This window comes from Labeo rohita, unplaced genomic scaffold (assembly GCF_022985175.1).
Source record: "Labeo rohita strain BAU-BD-2019 unplaced genomic scaffold, IGBB_LRoh.1.0 scaffold_336, whole genome shotgun sequence".
In the NCBI taxonomy this organism is placed as follows: domain Eukaryota; kingdom Metazoa; phylum Chordata; class Actinopteri; order Cypriniformes; family Cyprinidae; genus Labeo; species Labeo rohita.
Window position 1 is genome coordinate 68559 of NW_026129254.1, and position 9330 is coordinate 77888.

Sequence of the window (9330 nt, forward strand, 5' to 3'; positions counted from 1 at the left end):
AACGTGGGAACTGTGGTAGTTGCATGCAGATGATGTGCAATCATCAACTGATGCTTGGTTGCAAGGGAAAATAGTACATTTTTGAAATTCCCTGTATGTCTTACAATTTGTTTGAAATAACGATGTTTTCCCTCGAATCGCATCGTCCAAAGTGCAATGACAGGTCCAAACGCTTTAATGAGTGCTGGATAGTGCTCCAGGTAGTGGTGTTTGGGGAGCAACTTAACCTGAGGAAACGCAGCAAGTAATCTAAGTCGATGCTCAGAAATCTTTGTGTCAAGATATGACAAACTTGCTTCAGTTTGGGTTGGTGCAACCACAAGTTCAACTATGTCTTTAAGACACATGATTACATTCCATGCAGGATCATTCAGTGGTATCTTGTGTCCTATCATTAGTGGGAGCAGTCTGATGAGGGTCCAGTTTTCGTGGGCATTTCCTCCGATACTTTTTCGAGAGGAGAATGCAATGGGAATGGGCTGTGGACTGTCTGTCTTATCTCCCCACTTGTAAGGAAATGATTTGATTGTGTTGTTAAGCTCGTCAAGTGTGATGTACTTTTTAGCTATGAAATCACTAAAGCACAGTGCTAATTCCATGGGAATAACCCCCTCAAAAAGGTCGTGCAAAATATCAGGCGGATAGCCCTCAACCATATGAAAATGGCTTAGTTTCTCTGTCAGTGGGCAAGGCCTTTTCACACCAAAGCAGTGGGGTAGTGCAGGGTTTGCTTGTAGAGTCTTAACATGAACAGAATAATCCTCCTTTGTCCGGATGTGAAAAGCACCTGATCTCACTTCCTTTTCTTGAAAGTCAGTGTGCTCTCCTAGACAGAACCTGCAAATGTATGGTCCTGAGAAACTTTCAACAAGGCCAGCAACTGAATGTGCGCCAAGATTGTCGGCAACTACACAGTAGACAGTCCCTCTGACAGTTTTCCCAAGGACAGGAACCAAAATACCATCCTGTTCCAGTATAGCTATGTCATCCAAGAGGGGCTTGAGAACCTCTGCATAGCCAAATCTTTTAATATCATTAGCTTTGCACAAAAGTGCAAGATACACTGAAGTTAGTGTGGACCGAAAACAGGATTGGATATTTCCCAATATCCAGTACACGGCTGTTATCTTATGTTTTCTTCGAGATGTTCCTAAGGGATTACATACCTCAAAATCATCTACATAAAGGAATATACAGATTCTCTGCTCTTCAGAATAGAAATCACTCTCTCTATAAATGGCACCATCACGGAATGATCTGTACTGTGCAGGAATACCTGTGTGTCCATCATCTGTGAGGAACTTCTCTCTGATATCTTCACTGTTTAAAATTTGTTTCAATGATTCAAGGATCGGAACATACTGAAAACTCTTATTTTCGTTTGGATCAAGAATATATTCAACTGGCTCTACAACGTTAAACCTTTGTAGAAAGTACCGTCTCCTTTTGAAAGCTGACGACAGCGGGCCAGCCTTATCAAAAGCCATGCTTATGGGGCTGGATTCATTTAACTCCTCAAATAAAGATGTGACAACTGTGTTATCAATCACACAATTATTCTTCTTCAAGTGTGATTCAACAAAGTCTCTGATAATTGGTATGGATGCTGATGACACAAACTGCATCTCATCTATTAATTCATCAATACACCTGTTTGAGACATTATGCACACTTTCCAGTTTGAGCAGGAAAGAAGCTATATGGTCCACAATTAAGTGCCTGTCATCCTTTTCCACAGAATGTGCACCTGAGCTGGTTCCTTCTCCACTACCTTCATCCATATTCTCATCATGGGTGGCTCCAGTGTTATCAGGTTCAAAAGTTGGTTTCTCATTTGTCTTTTCCATAAGAACAGCTCCTTTAAAATCACTCAGAATATGAGGAGTGTGCTTCCTGTGTTTGTGTGCTGTAAACGTTCCAAATATTGGTTTGAAAATCACACCCTTCAAACACACACTCAACAGTCTCATTACTTTTAAGGTGATGGCCAACATGTGCAAAATATTCTCTCTCTGTTGGAAACCCTTGTGTCCTACACACCAGGCATGTAAAGGACAGGACAATCTCAGGTCTTTGTGTCTGACTTTCCACATGGCATCGAGACAAATGTGAATGCAAACCACTCCAAGTTTTGAAAGAACATGGACATTCCAAGTATATGCATGGTAATGAATGACTATGGCTGAAGGTTCCATGATGGAGTCTATAATGTTTCAAAATGTCACTTCTGGTAGGCAAGCGGTCACTGCATCTTTTGCATTGCCAACTCATTTTTACCTGAGCCTACATAAATTAGAGAGGAAATGAAAGGCAAAGTAATGACATCTTAGGTAAACTTTGCAGTTACAATAGTGAAGGCACACCATTTGTTTACAAATGTTAAGGATAAGAATGATACAAGAATAAAACCCCTCAGGTTCATGCCAAGACTATTAACCCACATTAATAATTTAAAGCAATATGTAACTTTTTGTATTAAAATGTCTACAAAAAAACAGTTATATACTTTGAGCTGTGTACGTACATTATTCCAAGTGTTTTCAACAAGACCAAATTTGAAAGAAATCTGTCATTTTATTCAGTGTAATGGTCCATTACATTTTGGTCACCTGTCAATTATAGCATCCCCTATGTGCAGGCATCAGTGTTGTGGTTGTCTGCCGAAGCCACATTTAATGGACTTTTTCTCCAATTTAATTTTTATGATACACTTTTTAAAGCCTGTTAGTTTTTAGTTGTACAGTATATTTAACTTGATTAAGGATTTTAGTCATCATATGTCAGGATCTTAAAATATGACAGAAAAAAAGTTGAGTAAATGTTAGTGGGAACTGACATCTTACCAAACTGCCTCAGAGAAAGACTGACTGATAGTAAGTAACTGCTCTATTAGGTGTTTTTTACTGTTTGTTGTGGGGAGGAGGAGACAAAAAGGTGATCATATCTGCCTAATTGTATGGAGCCCACACTATTGTTTGCTATTTTACTTAAGTTTTACTTACCTGGGAATATATGTAACTGTATCTATTCTGAAGTTTTTCTTACCTGAATGTGAAGCTTGAAGACCCCAGGTAACAAAAGTGCTTGGGTATCTAAAGATCAGGAAAATGCATGTTAGAATAAGGTTAAAAAGTTGTGGTAAATTTAACTTATTTAAGCAAAAGGTTAGAAATAGTTTTAGGGTTTTTTCAAACAACAATATATCATTAATTGACTATGCAGCATTAAAAACCAATCAAATCTCTAAAAATCAGACAGACTACATAAGCATACATCTCTACAGTCAAATCTGTGCATCTGCTTTAGTAATGCGAAAGTATACTAACATAATCTCTGATTACAGAATCCTGTCAAATTCCAGCTCGTTTTGCCTGTTGTCCATAAAACACCACAGCTTACTTTTCCTTATTTGCCCGCACAACTACTGCCTGAAGGCTCGAAATTGCGACCGTTTCGATTGCATTTGACCCTGTAATTTAAATTTGTGCAATCTAAAAATATAACTGAGGGCATTTGTGCAACTAATTATTACCTACGTATCTGCGTTTTCAAACACGTCCATCCTAAATGTTGTAACAGTGGCGATGATGAGACCATTAATATGAAATTAAACAAATGCTACTTTGGATTTAATTTTAACAATAATATTACTTTTAATCTTTAGTTAGCGTTTACTTAAACTAATATTTGACATTAAACGGTAAAGCAAACGTCCTAGACAAAACACGTTAACATTAGTTCTACGCTAGTTTAAAGTAACGCTAACTTACGATTAGAAGTGGTATTATTGGTAAAATTAAAACCAAAGTAGCCTTGAAACACATAGTAGACATGACTACAGCACTTATTTAACTTCATATTAACAACACGGTATCAACCGCCGTTGTCTGCCGATAGTTGCAAGACCACACTGCTTCTACACTGTGCAGCCATCTTAGCTTGCTATGTGTGCAGGATAGCTAGCTCTACAGTACAATTTGCAAACCTAACCTCAGCTCCCTAGTGGAGTAAGCGATTTCGCGTGACTTTACATCACCAATCATTCGGTTAAATTGCTCAACTTACCGTGTTAATCAGTCCCTGAAATTCAGATCGCTGCAGCGAACAACAGCCGAGCAAAATGCTGCATCTGCCTGGGAAAGTCCCCGCCAGTGAAAAAGGGATAATGCCAACTTACAATAAATTTAAAATATTTACGTTTGATGAACACACCTGCCACATCGGCAGCTGCTCTAATAAATTGTGTATGTCAACTCACTTTTATAACATTTCTTGTACACAACAACAACATACAAATAAGTACCCCGAATAAATTGAATTTGTTTTATTTACAATATATAGTTATATACAAAACTGATATATTTTAAGTAAAGAGGAAGTATACTGAGACTTTTTAGTAAAAAACAAATAAAATAAACTAGATTACAAATATTTAAAGTATATAAAACCTACTTTGTGGGTGTAGCACTTTTTACAGTGTGTTACTTAAATGTCTGTTACACAGAAATAATGATTATAATGTGGTTGAAAAGATGTATTGTATATAGTATGTACAGAAGGTTTTAACCTTCTCTTGTGTCAGAATAAGACGTTTTTTCCCCCCAAGTTCAGCTCCAAAAGGTGAACATAATGTATGTTTTGTATGTTATTTGTTACTGTTGTTATCCACTGAATTTTAACCTTCTAGAGACGTCCTGTGAACGTCAATATTGGACGTCCAGAAGACGTCATAAAAAGACGTTGTAAAAACTTTCATTCTGGCTTTTCAGGGGACGTCATTTCAACGTCCCACAAAGACGTTGAAATGACGTCGTTTGGACGTACTTTTACTCATTCATTACAATTAATATTTATTTTTAATTAAATTTTAAATAAATGTTTTCATGGTTTTTGTACACTGTGTCTGTAAGTTTGTTTACAAGTACAAATAAAAATTATAATAAAATAAACATGATTTTTACTTGAATGCAGCCTAAGAGTGTATATATTATGTCCAGAAACAGTATAAATGACATCTAAATGAGACTGCAGTTGACCTTATAAGACGTTGAAAATACGTCCACAATGACCAGATCTGAACTAAATTTTAACCTTCTAGAGACGTCCTGTGAACGTCAATATTGGACGTCCAGAAGACGTCATGAAAAGACGTTGTAAAAACTTTCATTCTGGCTCTTCAGGGGAGGTCATTTCAACGTCCGACAAAGACGTTGAAATGACGTCGTTTGGACGTACTTTTGCTCAGTGGGTGTTTTGCTGTTTTTCTAGAAGAAATACTTCGGAAACTTGTGATTTGATTTCTTGATTGTAGTGAATGACATATAACGTTAAATTCTAGTTAAACGCCGCTTAGAAATGTTACTTTATAAACGTAAACTTTTACTTTACTTTACTTTATAAACTTTATAAACTTGTTATTTGCGTTCAATAGGTGGTATTTTATTCGATTGTAACAGTATATAAAATATAAGAGCCTTTTCTGCAGTCGAAAAGCTGCAGACTTGTGACTTGTGTTCACTAGCAGAATAATTCTGAAAGTATAAACGTTGTTTTCTGTTGGTGAATATATTTAAGTACTCGCAGTCGACATGTAGGCTAAATGATCGTACTGTTTAATCATACGAAAATGAAAAAAAAAAAAAAAAGCTCAGTGCGTTCATTACTGTCGTCTCACAGTGCAACTGTATTTTGGGCATGTTCGAAACCCATGCCAAACAAGCTTTTTTTTTATTTCCGCCGCTACGGGCCATCATACCAATAATTTGTAATATTTACAAGAATACCAAAATCATGTAATGAGCAAGTGTGCGTTTATTAGACAGCTTAATATCACGTCAGTTTGTGCTTTCAGAATCGGCGAATCTGCCACTGTCGTTCCATCACATCTGGTACGGAGGACCTGAACCAGGAAGTAGGTCACCAGATAACACGGTCACCAGTTAAACCGTAACACCGGGTCACGGAAAAGAACCCATCACTATCACAACTGTGGATCAAGTTAATGTTGATAGATAGATAAAACAGTGTAAAGTTTTATATAAGTGATTTTTGAGCGTGTTCATTGGATCTCCTTATCGTTATTTATTTTTTTATCTTAGAAACACGAATGACCAGTAATATCTAAAACACCACTGTCAGTCCATATTTGTGTTTAATACAAATATCCTGCATTATGTTTTAATTTAGTACTGTTAAGGACTGTCACTGAGACCCTGGCATCTTTGTTAAATTTGTAAATATATTTGCTTTTATAGATCAGCAAAGAGTTCACCTGGTTTGTGTCTTGTGTTTTTTGAAGGCCAAAGATGATCATCTCTCAAAGCTGATACAGTTTTTCAGGTCAAAGCGTGATGAGGACATTCCAGATATGACTTCAGTATTGAAGAGCCTTGATAAGGATGTGAGTCTATTTATGTTAAAGCAGTCTTTCTCTCCCCAAAATGACAATTCTGTGATCATTTACTCACTTTCATGTTTGTCCAAAACTCTATGATCTTTTTTCTTCTATGGATAATAAAACTAGTGATAGTGACATCTTTTCATACAATGACTTCAGAGTAGGTGTCTAAAAAGTAACTTATATGATTTGTGCATCATATTCCAAGACTTTCAAAATCATACAATATTTTTGTATGATGAAAACATAAAAATTAAAGTCTTTGTTTACAAGAATGTTTGATTGTATTAGCTTCTACATAAATATCAAACCTCATTGATTCTTGCAAGTCTTTTGATCACGTCATGACATAAGAACTAATGAGGTTTGATGTTGTATTATGTCATCGTAACATCAAATCTGATATGATCAGTTCATTACACAGTTATTATCAGAAAACTTTTAAAATAGGCAACATGACTAATCCACTACTTTTACTGCTTTTTTTTCTAGTGTTGACTTGTCCTTTTTAGAGCTTAACAGCTTAACACTGATAATTTTCATTGTATGGAATGAAGATATTAATAATTTAGCATGTGTTTGGAGTGGCATGTTAGTGAGTAAATGACAGTTATCATCTTTGGTAACCTGTCCTTTTAAGTCCTTTAAAGTGTTACAAAGTGCACGGTACATCCACTATTAAATCTTATTTTGGTGCTGAACAAGAAGGTAACAAACAACTGTTGTTGCATCACATCACTGGTGATTTATTTACAACAAATGTATATGCATAAAAAGCATCAAAAACAGAGGGAGAGGGAGAAAAGATAAATGAATAAAGAAAAACAAAGGATTGAACAAATAAAGCTGGTACTTTAACCATCCTATATTTTACAGACAACAACCAAAGGATGAGGACAGCAGCATGGCTGGGCCTGCCGTGGTACATGCAAGAGACTCCTTCAAAATTCATTAAGAGATGTGCAAGGTAAGCTGAAACATGTAAGGCCCTTAAAACGGCATTTTAAAATGAAAACGATCCTCGTCTACACTGGTGTTTTCGCTGCATTTCAGAACTGATCTCCATCTACACTACACAACTGAAAATGCATGTCACATGACCATTCATGCAAGTACAATCATAGCTATGTACAGGTAGATGCCCTATTATTTAGATGGCGGATCTACGTGCTTGAAGCGGTCGAATGGGGAATCTACCTATACATATCTATGGTGAACAACAATGAGCATGATGTTATTGTTTACACGATCATCAAGGATATGCAGAGTAAATGTGGGCAGCCACGCCATCGTTTTAAAAAGTCTCCGTTTTGGTCCATTTACACTGACATGCAACCCCAGAGTTTTCAAACTAAAACAGGGTCTGCAGCGTTTTTGAAAGTCTCCATTTTTGAGGGTTGAAAACACCAGAGTAGTGTAAACGGTAACACTTTATTTTGATAGTCCACTTTAGACAGTCTACTAACAGTAAGTAACTTTGCAACAGCATGTCAACTAGTCATTAGAGTATTAGTAGATTGTTTGCTTAATATATCTTGTAACACTCTTGTAAACTTTGCAAGTATATGTCAACTTATTCTACTAACCCTAAACCTAACTTAACAGTCTGCTCTCAGAGTTAGTAGACGTAGTTGCAGACTAATGAGAATTAGTTGACAGGTAGTTGCAAAGTTACTTATAGTTAGTAGAATGTCTAAAGTGAACTATCAAAATGAAGTGTAACCGTGTAAACTATAGGCGTAACCTTAGCAAAAATTAAGCGTTTTAAATGAATATGCATTAGTGTTAACGCAGCCTAAGGGGAAACTGAACATTAGATCTCCTAATCTGCAGGGGTCTGGGGACTACGTTTGTTTGCTTTTAAGTAATAGTGCCTTGTTTTGTTTACATTCTATGAAGCCCAGTGACTGAAGAGGATGGGATCAAGTGTGTGGTGACTGGAATCCTAGTTGTTGCGGAAAACGTGATGAAACCTCTCCCAGCCTTCTATGACGTTGCCCTGGTGATTGAGAAAGAAGTGGTAATGTGTCACCTGAGTGATTATACCTAATGCTTTTCTGAACCTGATGGGCCTGGTGTACGTATTAAACCTTGACTATCCAAAGGAATTAAAAGTCACTTTTGAAGTGATACAGCACCTGTTCATTGGAGTCAGATCAGACTCTAGTACCGCAAGAGTTCACTCTTTGAAAAGCAAGTTGCTGTGATAAGACAGAAACGAAATAAATCTTTTTTTACTTTATGCTACTGTTTAATCATTGTACTGGTTTAAACTTTAAGAACATTGTTGTTTTAGATCTCATTTTTTTTTAAGTCGAACATTGGAATTCTTGTTTTTATTTTTTTATTTTTTTTAAACTGACTTCTTTTTTGTTACCTTGTAGTGCTTCATCTTTCATTGTCATGTTCCTACAGTTGGGAATTTACAGTTTTTTAACAGTTTAATATGAAGTATTTTTAACAGCTTATTGTGAATTCTTCATGTACACTTGTGTCTGCTATGAAAATATCTGATAATGACAAGGAGAGTTATTTGTACTATTTTGGCACTAAGATGGGTGTGTGAAGTTTGCATGTTTTTGTGTGAGCTGTGTATATGTGAAGTTTTTTCTTTCTTAGTGTTTTTCTATCTATGCAAGAAAATTATTATGTTTGTGTTTTTGGATGCAATGTGTCTGTTTAAAAATAAATGCTGTGAGTTTCAATTTTGCAGTTGTGTTGATTTCCTAAAAAATCAGGTTCTAGATATCCAAAACTACTTGTCAAAGTCCAGTAAACTCAAATAGTTAAGTTATAATGTTGAGGAAAGATTAATAATGTATGTCAACTAGACATGGTTCATAGTTGTGAAAACATGAAAAATTAAGTTCAACCAATTTTTTTTTCAGTTGACTTAACTAAAAAATTTAAATGCTCATTAATTGATACAGCAC

At 36.0% G+C, this 9330-nt stretch overlaps 1 long non-coding RNA gene across 1 annotated transcript; it reads left to right on the plus strand.

Moving 5' to 3' along the window:
• The first annotated feature begins 5924 nt into the window (after positions 1–5924).
• On the plus strand, positions 5925–9102 carry LOC127160356 (uncharacterized). Its single transcript, XR_007826712.1, has 4 exons — positions 5925–6133; positions 6299–6400; positions 7274–7364; positions 8297–9102. It is a non-coding gene; the product is annotated as an uncharacterized LOC127160356 (long non-coding RNA).
• Positions 9103–9330: the final 228 nt, after the last annotated feature.